General features: G+C 34.5%; 1 long non-coding RNA gene across 1 annotated transcript; it reads left to right on the top strand.

The window, feature by feature from the left end:
- The first annotated feature begins 9,495 nt into the window (after positions 1 to 9,495).
- LOC144304191 (uncharacterized) lies at positions 9,496 to 14,280 on the top strand. The gene is made up of 4 exons (XR_013371140.1): positions 9,496 to 9,640; positions 9,734 to 9,824; positions 10,666 to 10,749; positions 14,093 to 14,280. It is a non-coding gene; the product is annotated as an uncharacterized LOC144304191 (long non-coding RNA).
- The last annotated feature ends 2,186 nt before the right edge of the window (positions 14,281 to 16,466 follow it).

Here is a 16,466-nt window from a genome sequence, read left to right as displayed (position 1 = left end):
GTAACAGAAAAGTAACTGGAAAATCCCCAAATATATGGAGATTAAACGACACACTTCAAAATAATACGTGGCCAAAGAACAAATCTCAAGAGGAATTTTAAATATTCGAACTAAATGAAAATGAAACATGGCTAAAACAAATTTGTAGAATGCAGTGAAAGCAGCACTTTAGAGGGCAATTGATAGCATTGAATGAATACAAATAATAGAAAAAAGAAATACCTAAAACCAATGTAAGTTTATAACTAAGGAACCTAGAAAAAGAAAAGCAAATTAAATCCAAAGTAAGCAAAAGTAATAAAAATTAGAGCAGAAATCAATGACAATTAAAAGAGAAAATCAATAGAAAACAATGAAACCAAAAGCTAGTTCTTTGAAAAGATCAATAAGGGCAGCCCGGGTGGCTCAGTGGTTTAGCGCCGCCTTCAGCCCAGAACGTTACCCTGGAGACCCAGGATCGCGTCTGAGGGGGGCTCCCTGTATGGGGTCTGCTTCTCCCTCTACCTATGTCTCTGCCTCTCTCCCTCTCTGTGTGTGTCTCTCATGAATAAATAAAATCTTAAAAAAAAAAAGATCAATAACATCAATCAACTTCCAGCCAGGCTAACTGAGAAGAGGGAGGACACAAATTATTAATATCAGAAATGAAAGAGTATACATCACTACAGATCCCATGAACATTAAAAGGATAATAAAGGCATACTGTAATGGGGCACCTGGGTGGCTCAGTGGTTGAGTGTCTGCCTTTGGCTTAGGTCATGATCCTGGGGTCCTGGGATAGAGTCCTGCATCAGGATCCCCACAGGGAGCCTGCTTCTCCCTCTGCCTATGTCTCTGTGTCTCTCATGAATAAAAAAAATAAAATCTTTTTAAAAAAGTTATACTGTAAACAAACTATGTCCACATTGGATAGCTTAGATAAAATAGACCATGTCCTTGAAAGACACAATCTAACAAAATTCATGCAAGGAGAACTAAAAAATCTGAGTAGGCCTCTATCAATTAAAGAAATTGAATCAATAGTTAATAACTTTTCAAAATGGAAAGCAAGTTCCCTAAAATGAGTTCACTGGTGAATTCTACCAACCATTTAAGTAAGAAATTATACCAATAATCTACAATCCTTTTTAGAGGATAGAAGCAGAGGGAATATATTTTAACTCATTCTATGAGCTAGCATTACTCTAATATCCATAGCAGATAAATTTCAAGAAAAATACAGATAAATATCTATCAACAAACAATGATTTTAAAATCCTTAGTAAAATATCAGCAAACTGAATCCAACAAATTATAAAAAGAATTATACACCCAACCATGTGGTATTTATCCCATATATGTAAGGCTGGTTAAACATTCAAAAATTAATTAATGTAATCCATCACATAAATAGGTTAAAAAAAGATAAATCACATGATCTTATCAATAAATGCTATAAACACATCTGACAAAATCTAATACCCATTCATGATAAAAACTCTCAGTAAATTAGGAATAGGAACTTTCTCAACTTGTTAAAGAATATCCATAAAAACCTATAGTTAACATCATAATGCTGGGAGACATTCTCACTAAGACCAGATACAAGGCAAGGATGTCTCCTCTCACCACATTTTTGAACCATTCTCTTGGAAATGCCAGCTAATGCAATAAGGCAAGAAAAGGAAATAAAAGGTATATGGCAGGGAAAAACATAAAAACATCCCTGTTCACAGATAACATGATCATCTATGCAGAAAGTCTGAAAGAACTGACAAAACTATTGGATCTAACAAACAATTATAGCAAGTTTGAAGGGTATGTTAGAATACAAAAATCAATTACTTTCTGATATACTAGCAATGAGGGAGTGGAATTTGAAATTAAAAATTATTTTGTAGTATGATCTATTTAGATTTTTCCTAGTCATCTAATATTCAAAAATCAGCCAATGTAATTCACCATATCAACCAGATAAAGATGAAAAATTAGACAATCATAATCACTGACAAAAAATATTTGACAAAATGCAACATATATTTATGATAAAAATGCTCAGCCAGTTAGGAATAGACAGGAATGACCTCAACTTAATTTAATTTACCCTACAGCTGAATTCACACTTAATGATGAAAGACTTTGCATGTATTTATCTAAGATTGGGAACAAGGTAAGGATGTCCACGGTCACCACTCCTATTCAAATATAATGCTGGAAGTTCTAGACAGTGCAATAAGAGAGTGAAAAGATAAAAAAGCAGACAGATTGAAAAGCAAGAAAACTGATGAGGGAGTTCAGCAAGGTCAAAGGATACAATAGCAATGGTAATCTATATATCTAAATACTAACAATGAACATATGGAAACTGAAGTTAAAGACACCATATGCCAGATTTCAGGTTGTACTACAAAGCTGTGGTCATCAAGACAGTGTGGTACCGGCACAAAAACAGACACATAGATCAATGGAACAGAATAGAGAACCCAGAAGTGGACCCTGAACTTTATGGTCAAATAATATTCGATAAAGGAGGAAAGACTATCCATTGGAAGAAAGACAGTCTCTTCAATAAATGGTGCTGGGAAAATTGGACATCCACATGCAGAAGAATGAAACTAGACCACTCTCTTTCACCATACACAAAGATAAACTCAAAATGGATGAAAGATCTAAATGTGAGACAAGATTCCATCAGAATCCTAGAGAAGAACACAGGCAACACCCTTTTTGAACTCGGCCACAGTAACTTCTTGCAAGATACATCCACGAAAGCAAAAGAAACAAAAGCAAAAATGAACTATTGGGACTTCATCAAGATAAGAAGCTTTTGCACAGCAAAGAATACAGTCAACAAAACTAAAAGACAACCTACAGAATGGGAGAAGATATTTGCAAATGACATATCAGATAAAGGGCTAGTTTCCAAGATCTATAAAGAACTTCTTAAACTCAACACCAAAGAAACAAACAATCCAATCATGAAATGGGCAAAAGACATGAAGAGAAATCTCACAGAGGAAGACATAGACATGGCCAACATGCATATGAGAAAATGCTCTGCATCACTTGCCATCAGGGAAATACAAATCAAAACCACAATGAGATACCACCTCACACCAGTGAGAATGGGGAAAATTAACAAGGCAGGAAACAACAAATGTTGGAGAGGATGTGGAGAAAGGGGAACCCTCTTGCACTGTTGGTGGGAATGTGAACTGGTGCAGCCACTCTGGAAAACTGTGTGGAGGTTCCTCAAAGAGTTAAAAATAGATCTGCCCTACGACCCAGCAATTACACTGCTGGGGATTTACACCAAAGATACAGATGCAATGAAATGCCGGGACACCTGCACCCCGATGTTTCTAGCAGCAATGTCCACAATAGCCAAACTGTGGAAGGAGCCTCAGTGTCCATCGAAAGATGAGTGGATAAAAAAGATGTGGTTTATGTATACAATGGAATATTACTCAGCTATTAGAAATGACAAATACCCACCATTTGCTTCAACGTGGATGGAACTGGAGGGTATTATGCTGAGTGAAGTAAGTCAGTCGGAGAAGGACAAACATTATATGTTCTCATTCATATGGGGAATATAAATAATAGTGAAAGGGAATATAAGGGAAGGGAGAAGAAATGTGTGGGAAATATCAGAAAGGAAGACATAACGTAAAGACTGCTAACTCTGGGAAACAAACTAGGAGTGGTAGAAGGGGAATAGGGTGGGGGGTGGGAGTGATTGGGTGACGGGCACTGGGGGTTATTCTGTATGTTGGTAAATTGAACACCAATAAAAAAAAGAAATTATAAAAAAAAGACACCATATGCACCATTTATAATTGTTCCAAAGAAAATGAAATAATTACATATACACTTAATAAGTCATATTCAGGAATGCTGTATTGGAAATTACTAAATGCTGATGAAAGAACACAAGGAAAACCTAAACAGAGAGACATGTTGTATTTATAGACTCAAGGACTCAGTTCAGTAAAAATGTCAATTGTCCCTAAATCTATATTTGTAGGTTTACTGCAACTCCTATCTTAATTACAGTAAGGTTTTCTGTGGTTGTTTTTTGGGGTGTTTTTAGGTTTTTTGTTTTGTTTTGTTTTGTTTTGTTTTTTGTAGGCATAGACTAGCTTATTCTACAATGGAAGGGTATAGACCCTAGAATAGCTACAAACAATCTTGCCAAAGAAGAATCAAGTTAGAGGAAACACTTTATTCAATATTCAGTTATACTATATAGCTACAGAAATGAGAAAGACTTTGTGGTATTGGCAGAAGGACAGACACACAGATTAAAAACAAAAAAACAAAACAAACAAACAAAAAAAAAAAACGAACAAAGAATCCAGAGATAAACCATACAGATGTACTTAACTGATTTTTGTCAAAGGTGCAAAAGCTAGTCAATGAAAGTGGGATAGTCTTTTCAGCAGATGAGACTGGAGCAATTGTACATCCATGGGCAAAAAAAAAAAGTAAACCTCTAATTAAACTTCACACTTTATATAAAAGTAATTCACAATAAGTCATAGACTTAAATGAAAATGTAATACTTTATTAACTTGTATAAAAACACATGGGAGAAAATAATATCTAGGAGTAAACTCTTTAAAGGCTCATGTAAAGAAAATGAAAAGACAATCTTCAGACTTAGAGAAAATATTTGCAAATCATGTTGGTCGGTTGAATAATCTCCCTCACAAAGATATTTATGTCCTAATCCCATGAACTTGTGAATGTTTCCTTATATGACAAATGAAACTTTATATATATGATGGGGAAATGTATCCTGCATTATGAGGAGGGAGATTATGAAAACCAATGTAATCAAAGGTTTCTTATAAAAGGGTCCCAAGAGGGCTAGACTCAGGGGCAAGATAGTGGGATGGTTGAAGTAGACAATGTGGTGATACAGTCACAATGCAAGGAATGCAGGGACGTCTAGAAGGCGCAAGAGGCAAGGAATAGAGACGTCTATCTCCCCGCCTTCCTATAGACCCACAGAAGGAACCATCCTTATAGACATCTTGGTTGTAGCCTTGTAAGACTCATTCTGGACTTCTGATCTTCCAAAATATAAGATGATAAATTTGTATTAAGTCACTAGTTTTGTGGTAATTTGGTACAGCAGCAAGAAGAAGCTAATTCACTAGACATTTGACAAAAAAACTATCTAGATTATATAAAGAAATCTCAATACTCAACAGTAAAAGTAACCCAATTAGAAAATGGGCAAAAGACATAAAGAGACATTACAATGAAGAGAATACACAAATGTCAAATAAGCCTATGAAAACGTAGTGAATATCATTAGCCAACAGGGAAATATAAATTAATAGCACAGTGAAATATCACTATACATTTATCAGACTGGCTTAAATATATATTGTTAAAAAGTTACAACACCAAATAATGGCAAGCATGCGCAGATAATAGGTCATTCATACATTGCTGATAGAAATGCAAAAGTTCGACTCTGGAAAAAATTTTGGCAGTTTCCTATAGAAATAAACATGCAGTTACCAAAGGACCCAGCAAGTGCACCCTTGGGCATTTATCACAGAGAAATAAAAACTTGTGAATGCACAAAGACCTGTACATGAATGTTTATAGCAGTTTTATTTGTAATAACCAAAAGCTATAATCAGCCCAGCTTTCTTTAAATAGATCAAAGGTCATACAAATTTTAGTGCATACATAGCATGGAATACTACCTAGCAATAAAAAGAAATGAACTATTAATAAATGCCACAATTTGGATGCCTCTCCAAGGAATTAGCTGAATGAGGGAAAAAGTTTTGAAATGTTATATACACTAAATGATTCAGTGTATATAACATTTTTGAAATGACTGAGTTTTTGAAAAGGTTGCTAGAGGCTAGGAAGGGCTGGGAAGGTAGATGTGATTATAAAAATGAAATACAAGGGATCCTTGTGATGAAGGGATTTTTCAGTATTTTGACTGTCTTAGCAGGTATATAATCTTAGATGTGATAAAATTTCATAGAACTAAGGACACACACACACACACACAAACACACACACACATACACACACACAATCTAGATAAGATCATTGGATTGTATCAGTGCTGACATCATGGTTGTTACACCATGGTTTTTCAAAATGTTAACCTTGGAAGAACTGGGTAAAAAGTATATAACTACATGGAATATCTCTATAATATTTTTTACAACTGCATGTGAATGTACAATTATTTCAATAAAATTCTCAATTAAAATGCAACTGTTAAAGTGATAACCCAAGTGAACATCTTTGATTTATTTCTCCTTTGGGAACTAGAATCCACAATGAATACAAGATTCTAATTCCAAGGAATACAGTTTCCTCTGTGGTTTTTAATTCTTGTCTTGTGTTTATATATTTTACAGTATTATGAAAGAAGTTTTTTTTTTGCCAGGACTTTGTTGGTAATTATCAGTATCTTTTTCCCATAGGACAGAAAACAAACATGTTGGTAGGGACCAAACTGATATGCAATTTTTAGGTGGCACTGCCTTAAGCTGAACTTAATCTTTTTTCTGTTTTAAATTATTTATTCTTCCCATATTGATCAGCTATCTTGTGGACAAACCATGCTTAAGATCATTTTTATATCCCATAATACTTGGCATAATGCCATCTTTGAACACGTAAATTGTTAAATATGTATTTGCTGACTCTGTTGCTAATTAACCTATCATATAAGCCATATGGCCATAAAAGTATAGCACAGAAATGAAAACATAAATAAGCATTCTTTACAGAACATTTCATAAATAACTGTCTCAAATTTTCAGTCACAAATACAAACTTCACTTAGAGTTTACATGATATAGCAAGATAGAATGGAGCAAGAGTATTTTGGAAGCAGTATTATCAGTTGGACCATGGCAACATGTCAATGACCCCCAAATACACACTTGAAGCTCAAAAGTGAAATAAAATAAGTAATATCTCTATCTTACAATGTTTTTAAAGAGCTCCATCCTTTCTTTTTCACTATAGACTATCATATTCAGATTTATTTCAAAGTTTTTATTAAAAGTCTTGCCTATGGCTTCAAGAAACATTGCACAGTAAATAAATCACTACAAAAACTCCCTTCCTAATCTGTTGACCTAAAAAGACCTACTATAGTGACATTTGGGTGACTAGAATAGAAATAAACATAGTAATTCAATGTATACCATATGTTTGTTCTGATTTACATTGTTTGAATAAATAAAACATTGTAAAGATTATTCTATACAAATGTATATACTAATTTCCACATTCAAAAAAAATTTTGAAGGGTGTTATATTGGTTTGTCAATGGGCTGCTGCATGCAGAGTAAGGAGAGATGGAAGAGACAGGCCACCTGAGATCGAAGGTGGCAGGTTTAGTATACAAGGGAACTTACCTGTGAGGCTTGTCCCTGGCAGCAGCAAGATGAAGAGATGAGTAGATCTCCACATTTGCCAGCTAGCATCTTAAAATTTTATATAAAGACTTTAACAGAATTCAGTCATGCATACCATTCAGAATAATTTCCAAAACACACTACTCTTTCAAAGCTGCATCCTTGAAAATGGCTCTCATTGTGGGAATGACAGGCAAAACATAGCCTGTAAGGCCAGGGGGGTGAATAGGGTGAAGAGACTTTGATTGCCCTGGCCCAGCTCCATGGTCAACTGGTTGTTCCATCCTCGGGATGACCTCCTCCCACAATGTATTTGACCTGGAGTCCTAGAAACAGCAGATGAGTAACAAGTGATGGACAGTCCTGATTTCCTTTTAAATTTTTATCCTGGTTACTGTTTATCTTGCTCACAAATTCATGATGGTGAACACAATCTTTCTTTTTTGTCTCTTTCACACATGCATAAACAGAAGATATTTATTTCTATACATGGACATTATGTATCTCTCATGATGTAAAAGCAAGTCAACTGATAAAAAAGACCCAGAAGACAGATAAGAGTAAATATGACTAAATGGGGGAGGGGGAAACCACTGATGTCAACCTGAGGAACACATTTTACACGAAGATATAGAGATCTCAAGGATTTTCTACATCTAAAGATAGACTTAATCGCTAAGCAAAATTTATTCTTTTACATTGTTTACTTGCAGGCAGCAAGATAGGAAGAAAATATACCATGAAACAACTGTAGAATTACTTAGGGAATCTATTTTCAAATCCATGGAATGATTGTTAATATAGTTAATAGAACTATATTTTCATAAGAAAAAAACTTAGAATCAAGGAAACTAATAAATAAAACATCAAGCGTGAAATTGATTACTCTGATTCTAAATTTTGATGTTATATTTATTAGTTTTTAAAGCTTTGAAGCCCATTTTATATTGACCCTGAGAACATGCAGTCTATCTAAACAAAACATGCAAAGAAGTATTACTTCTCTCAGGTTGGTTTCATAACTGAAAGCTTTAAAGGAATTAGAGTTTCAGAGAATGCCTTTCATTGGAAATAGCAAATGCTTAGTAATTTTAGTAACAGAGAATATTATTTTAAAAATGAAAATGATTCATGATTTTTCAAGTAACATTGTAAGGAAAGTCAGAATGAATTATAAACTATGACAAAAATATATCCAATAATTATTGAGTAATAATCTGCTGTAACATAGTGATTGAAAGTGTATCTTTTGGGGTCAGACTGGATTGATATCCCAACTCACCACTTATTAGCTATGTGAACCTGCAGAAAGTGCATGACCATTCTGTTTCTAACTTTCTTTTTTATAAGATAGCGATAATTTAGTGCCTAATTCATTAGGTTGTTATGAGGATAATGTAAGATAATCTACATTAAAAAAAAAACTTAGACTATTGTCTGACACATAGCAGATTCTGTAAGTGATAGCTGTGATGCCATGCCATTATTTGCCAACAGAGTAAGGCACCAGAAAAGAGATATAGGAAGGAAAAACTTTTAAGAAGATGCACAAAACAATGGAGAGGCAGGCATATAAATAGTCCTGCTAAAAATACAGAAGTGCTAAGAAATGATCTGGAAGGAGCTAATTACATGGGATTATTAAAGAAAATTTTAGAGAAGAACATAATTTAAATTGAGACTTGAAATTTGGATTTCAAGGGTTCATGAAAGTGAGGAGAGGTGAAATAAAGCTTTCTGAGATGGACCTGAAGGCATAGGGACATCTCAATAAATGATACTCTTGGGGGAAAATATAAGTAATATGAGGAATGGAGTTTAAGGATTGTGAACAGATAAGGTAAAAGTTCAAGCTGAAATTTGATGAGAAGTCTTTGCTTTAGATACTCTACTGTGAAATTTTGTTAGTCCTGGTTAAAAAAAAAAAAAAAGTACCAATTGTTTACTAAAGATTTGCATCCCATCCTATATTATAATCCCATTCCCCATTGATTTGGGGTAACTGCTGCCAAGGCAGAGACTCTCTAACTGACATCTAAGAGAGGCTGAGTGACTTAACAATGGAATTTGAATTGAAGTTATGTGTGTCACTTCCAGTCCAGCATGATTAACAACAGATGAGCTTTCTCCACCATCTCTTCCCAGTTCTTAGCCTGCAAAGGAAAAGAATCCTAGTCTTGGAAGATGAGAGTGCCAAAAGATGAAGACAGGGGTCTGTGTTCCCACTGGCCACTGAGCCTTTGTGGGTGGGTGTTTCATTTTTGTGTGTGTGTGTGTGGGTGTTTCATAATAGCTGGTGTTACCTACACTAATAAATGTACTACTGACTTTTCTCTTAGGGTCTACTGGATATTCTAGAAGCTCAAACAGTTTTGTAGAAGAAAGATGGTTGTGACGTTAGGGAAGAACTGTAGCAACAATAAGCTAAAAGTAAGGAAACTCTCAGAAAGCTATTCACTAATTCTGGCAGACTTGGGAAGTGCATAATTAGGGAGGTGGCATAGAACAAAAGGGGGGGAATATATACAAAGGTAATCAGTAAAGGTATAGGACTGACAGGCCTTGGGGGCTGAATCGAGGAAATGAGCGAATAGAGAAAGAAGAAGAAACACTGGATATTTTATGTGTCTGTGACCAGTAATGTCACAAGATAGCAAATTTTGGCTTCATTTATGATGTTGGTTAATTGTAACTGCTATTTTAATAAAAGGGGGGGGGCAGCTGGCCTCAAGAGGCAGTGGCATTTCCACCACCCAAGTGTGCATGGATAGGGCAAATGAGCATTCATTAAAGGCTGTTACACAGAGGCTCCTTGAGCCTGGATTCTTGTGAAAACATAACTTCTTAAATGTATTATAATTCAAATATCTTATAATTATACAATAATGATGAGTGGTATTCAAAATATTTCAGTGCTTTGTAAGAAAAAAATAAGGAAAATTTCAAAAAACAGAGATTTATAGATTATAAATATATTTTATGTATCATTTTTAAAATAAAAATTTTGTTTTACTTCAAAATTAGTGCAGGAATTACAGATATTTCAAATAGCATTTAGTAACATGAACATTATCTAATTAATAGAACTTTTCCCTCTAATGATGAACAATTCTAAATCTTAGACGTGGTTGTACACATTTTCTGCTATTTTTCTTTTTCTGAAATAATTACCAAAAGTATGTTTTACAATTTCCACCTAGTGCACAGGTATTTTAGCATATAATCTAGCACTTACCATTTCTCTTTACAAGCCCTTCCTCATTCTTCACAGGGTCTTTGATTTATCCACCTGTGATATTTTATCTGAGGCGGAGTTGCATTGTCTTCACATTGCATAGTGTCAGGAACTTCACAGGTCTGTATGTGATTGTTTCTGCTAGTGCATATTCTGTGTCCACTGCTGATTTGCATAGCATCTGCTGTCACTTTGTGCTTTCTCTGTAGTTTTTTTGCATACTTGACAGCTGCTTCAATAGCACTTTGCCATTGGATTGGCTCTGATGAGGAGAAGATGTGACATGTTCAGATTCTGATGACACAGCAAACTGCAAATTACCCATTGGCAAAATGAAGTCTATTGCTGGCAAATAGTCTCTGGAATTCCGTAATAGGCAATCTGGGCATTGCAGTACTCCAGCTCAGCAGATGCTGTTGTGTATAACAGTTCCATTTTCTAGTAGTCAGAGTGGTAATCAGCCATAGCAAGGTATTCATGACTGCCCACTGTAAACAAACACATCCTTCCCTTCCTCCAAGCCACTCTGGTGATTTCATGAGCCTAGCAAGGTAATGGTGGTGATTGGCTTGAGGTATTCTCATTACCTTTATAAATTATGCATTTATAATTCTCTGTTCCTGCACTAATTATTATGGAGTTTCTCTGGCATTGTCTGTACATTCAATGAGACAAATCATTTTTGACTACCAAAAGTATCAATTTTAATGAAATAACCATGTTTTAAATTATATAATTTCACAATTAAGGTATAATATAACTGCATTTTACCTCAAAGACTAGAGACCCATTACAGCAAACAAGATGGGATGAGAGAAATCTGTTCTTCTCTGTCCTTAGTTGGAAAGCTTTAAAGTCTTGATAGAAATAAATTTTAAAATGTTTTAAACCAAAATGGATAAACTTTATTACATCTTTAAATATCTGCTATAAGTTTCTTGAAGACAAGGGAGTTGTCCCACCATGCTATATCAGTATATAATATACAATATAAATAGAATATTGATTTTACATAAAAAATAAATTACACAAAAAATGCTCTCTTCCAGACCATGACATATTCTGACCCTAACAGTATTCCATTACTAAGTCACAGAAAAAGCTTTTCAATACATATATTGAACTCCAGTTATAGGTTTCTTCTGTGCTAAAGCCCCCTTTGAAATTAATACAGATAAGAATAACATCAATAAAACCTGAAAGGGTGAGATTCGTAAAATCAACAGAATTTTTATGGTAAGATAACACAACAGAGTTCAGAATTTAAAGCTGATCATAGAGTTAGTTATTCGGTTTAGCTTCTAGGTGCATTATTAATAGGGTAAAAGTTTAATTGTTGAATTGACTTTAGTCAGATATCTATTCTTATTTAGGATATTTACTGTTTTTAGTTTAATTGGATTTGAGAAATCCGATGAGACAAATTCCTGCTTTGATGAAATACTAGAACTTAAATATAAGAATTGAATTAATAAAATGAATCATAACATATAAAAACAATAGAAAATATTTATTCAAATTTTATACAATTGTAGGGATCTTGAAACCAATTAAAGCCATTATTCTTAAAACTGGAATAATTTATTCTTAAAAACATATGTTAAAAGTGTTGTCATATATGAGACTGTGTCTTCTAGGCTCAATGAGGGTGCAGCTGGTTAACTGCTTTAGATAATATAAAAACAAAATGAAAGCTAACAACAACAACAACAAAAGGCAGTGAAATGAGGATCTTTTAGCCTGCTTTAGAAAACAAAAACCAGTCATCACTTGTGGCATTCACAGTTTGGAAGGTCTGTGTGAGCCCCCACTCCTACCTCTGTCTTTCAAAGAAAAAAAAAACATTCTGAAAATGAACACAATATTTGTAAATGAGTTAAAATATTTCAGAAATAAGATGTGAAATGAGGGATGATATAAACATGCTTCTTCAAATTATACCACCCCAAATTCCAGCTGAGAACTGTTAAAGGTGATTATAATAGAAAATTGCCTGGGAAAGAACAGTATGCTAAGCTGTTTAGCTCCATGTTTTAATTGTAATTTAAATTGCATTTAAAATTTTGAAGTTAGGAACCAGGAAGACATAGATTCAAAATTTATTCTACAATACCTGTGTGAGTTTGCAAGAGTAAATATTACATGAAACCACAGCTTTCTCAATGCTATAGTAGAAATAATTATAGAACATGCATTTTAGGGTTATTGGATAAATTAAATCACACAATGTATATAAAATATCTAGCACAGTACTGATATATAAAGACATTAAAAATCATAAGCTATTGTTATTAATAGTCTCTAAGGTGAATTAATTCTATGTCTAGATTAGGGTAAAATGTGCAGCTGTATTATATTGCTTTCTAATGTTGAGTTTCCAGACAAATAAAAATAGGTGTTTTTCAAATTTTGTTTATATAACTAATGTTTGTACCTGAATACATCCCTTAGCATTTCAATCTTAAAAGTCAACTATATTGGGACACTTGGGTGACTCAGTGGTTGAGTGTCTGCCTTCGGCTGAGGTCATAATCCTGGGGTCCTGGGATTGAGTCCCACATCAGGCTCCCCTTGGGGAGCCTGCTTCTTCCTCTGCCTATCTCTCTGCCTCTCTCTCTGAGTCTCTCATGAATAAATAAATAAAATATTTTTTAAACAGTCAACTGTATTTCTCAAACTGTAACAATTTAAATCTCCTAAAATCATTATGAACACTGAACCTATCATCTAATAGATTAGCCATTCCAATCTAATAGCCAATGTTTTAGCTGATAAAAACATTTAACAAGACAGAGCTAATGAAGGAAATTCTGTGACTTGTCACCAAAGAGCTTGCCTTAGTTGGCATGACTCCATGAATCTCTCCTTTTCGCAAAGATTTTTAAAAACATGTATGGATTCAGATAATTGCATTATTATCCGGTATTTCTATACCTTTAACATAAATATAGAAAATTAGATACTTTGCCTTATATATGCTGACATCATTGTTCACATTCTATTCGTCAGGTAACCCTTTGAAACAGGAACGAAGTTACTTCTGCATGGCTTGTTCTCAATGAACCTCGATTATAAGTCATTGTAACTCTTCATTCTATAACTCCTGTAATCAACTTTCCTTGACCCACCTTTGGAGTATAGAACAAGATTTGCACATTTCTATGTCAGGGACATATTTTTAAATTCCCACTGTATTTCAGTTTTTATTAATGATTGGCTCATGGTCACAGTCACGAGTTCAGCACCTTTGCATATAATGACCATATATTCTCTAATTTGTTTGTTCATTTACCATATCTATATATCTCTATGTAGCTGATACATAGATAGATGGATATCCATAGAGAGATATGTAGATATATAGATAGCTGAACCATGTCCCTAAAATGTATATTGTTGAAGTCCTAACAGTCCCAGTTAAAATGAGACCTTTAAGGACATCTGACTGATGTCCTCTTAATAGGAGGTCATTAGGACACACAGAGAGACAACCAAGGATGTGCTCCACAGAGGAAAAACAATGTGAGGACACAGCAAGAAGATGGCCATCTGCAAACCAAGAAGGGAAGCTTCAGGAGAAACCAGTCTAGCCAATACTTTGATCTTGGACTTGTAACCTCCAGAACTGTGAGAAAATAAAATTATGTTGCTTAAGCCACCCAGTCTGAGCTATTTTGTTATGGCTGCCCTAGGAAACTAATATGTGTGTATGTGTGTGTGTGTGTGCACGTGCACACACTTGTGTATTTACATATATTTAACTGCATTCTGTTCCCTATGCTGTTCTACTGGTTAAGGATATAAAGAAAAGAAACATTATTTCTTAAATTCTTGTGTACCTAAAACTAATATAGTGTTATATATCAATTATATCTCAAAAAAGGATAATACAAAAAATTGAGGGAGACCCATATTAATAAAATAAAGATTACCAAAAGGGAATGTATAACAATATAGGTCTACACATGCTTTAAGGCAACTGCCTGGGAACTACACCTCTATATGGAGAAGTTTCATGGAGATGGAGATGCACAGGCAAAATTTTGAAAGAAAAACTGGATTTAACAAAATGAAAGGTCTTGTTCTTGGTAAGAAGATGGCCTCAGCTCTCTGGCTTGCCATACAAGTGTGACGGAGTATGGCAGATTTCAAGACTTGCAGTAGCACAGTGCTGCTGGCACAGGTGTGTGTGTAAAGAAGAGGCAGGCAGTCATCCCTTCAGTGATCTTGAAAAGTGAGTTCTAACTACCTTTTCTTTTACCTGGGGCTTCATTTCCTTGATGCCACTTTTTATCATTTTGGTATGTTGATTATTTTCCTTTCTGAAAGAAACAAGTTAGTTTAATTAAGCTTATTCATCTCTGTTGCCAATTAACTTTATAGGACCTTTCCCATACAGTGTGATTCTAACACTTCTTGGTCCATACCTTTCATTTGAAAAGCGTATTTAAAAATACGGCAATGCTTTTTTGAGTTTCAGCCTTTTTTCTGACCATCCATTCATGCTGAGGTTCTTCTTTCAGCTTTTAACTTATTTTAATCTGCTTTAAGTTAATGATTAATGCCTACACCAGCTGTTATATTCTATCAGTACACAGAGAAGCATAAAAACACTTGCCAACACTTAGTCGTAACTCTGGGGGTTATTTACTCACCTTTCTTCCCTTCCCCTATATTTGTTTGTTTTTTGGATCAGTTCCTCTTTATTAGGTTTTAGTTTAGTGTTTTTTTTTCTAGCCAGTCAATTGTTCTTAAACTTTGGTGTGTATCAAAATCACCTTGAAGTTATTAAAAATGCACATTCTCTCCAAATGTTTTAATTCAAAATCTTTGGAGGAGTGGTAAGTAAAATGAGAAATCTTCCCCTAGTTATTAACTGATATGCAGAGCATTTTTTATAAGTACTTGCCAGTAAGTATACTTGCATCCTTTAATATGAATATTTTTTTTTTCTCTGTGTTCGTGAGTCCACCCCTCATGATCACAGAATGACAAAATGTTTTTTCCCTGTGTTCTTTCTTGAGTCTACTTCTCATGATAACAGAATGGCAGGGTTCTATTTGTAGACTGATGCCTGAAGAATATTTACTAGAAAGCTCTTAGATTCTTGCCTTTGTACACCATGTATATACAAACAATAACTTCTTATGTATACACCCCGTGTACTGCAATTTATGCTTTGAAGCCAAGACAAGCCAAGATGGCAAACATTGAAAGAGAAAATTAATTTCCTGTATTAGACTTAGTTTTAAGTCTATTGAGAAAGTTAAAAGTCCTGTATTAGTTAAGGTTTTCCCTAGAAATAAACCAATAGGATATGTAAATAGGAAATGAGACTTTTAATGAGGAATCGGCTCACACGATATGGAGGCCAGCAAGTCCAAATTTGTAGAACCAATATCCCAATCGAGGTCTGAAGATTGGCAGGCTGCTGTAAAGCTAAGAAGAGCTGACGTCCTAGATTCAAGGCTGTCAGAATTCTTACTTATTAGTTGAAGCGTCAGCCTTTTGCTTTATTCAGTCCTCCAACTGAGTCCTCACCCTCTTGAGGAGGGCAATCTTTTTTACTCAGTCAACTGATTTAAATGTTAATCTAATCCAAAAATAGCAGCACAGAAACACCAGAAAAGCATTTGACCAAATATCTGGGCACTCTGTGGGTTAGTCAAGTTGACACATAAAATTACCCATCACAGGTCCCGTGAGTATAATATTAAACTTGATCTGGGATGCATCGCTTTATGAGGTATGAAGTGTGATCTCATTTAACTTTTTTCATATATAGATCCCATCACCTTTTTCTCCATATAGATAACTTATTTTTTCAGCATTATTAA

This window comes from Canis aureus, chromosome 33 (genome assembly GCF_053574225.1).
Source record: "Canis aureus isolate CA01 chromosome 33, VMU_Caureus_v.1.0, whole genome shotgun sequence".
NCBI lineage: Eukaryota > Metazoa > Chordata > Mammalia > Carnivora > Canidae > Canis > Canis aureus.
Note: the sequence above shows the minus strand (reverse complement) of the source record. Positions and strands in the feature narration are given on the sequence as shown.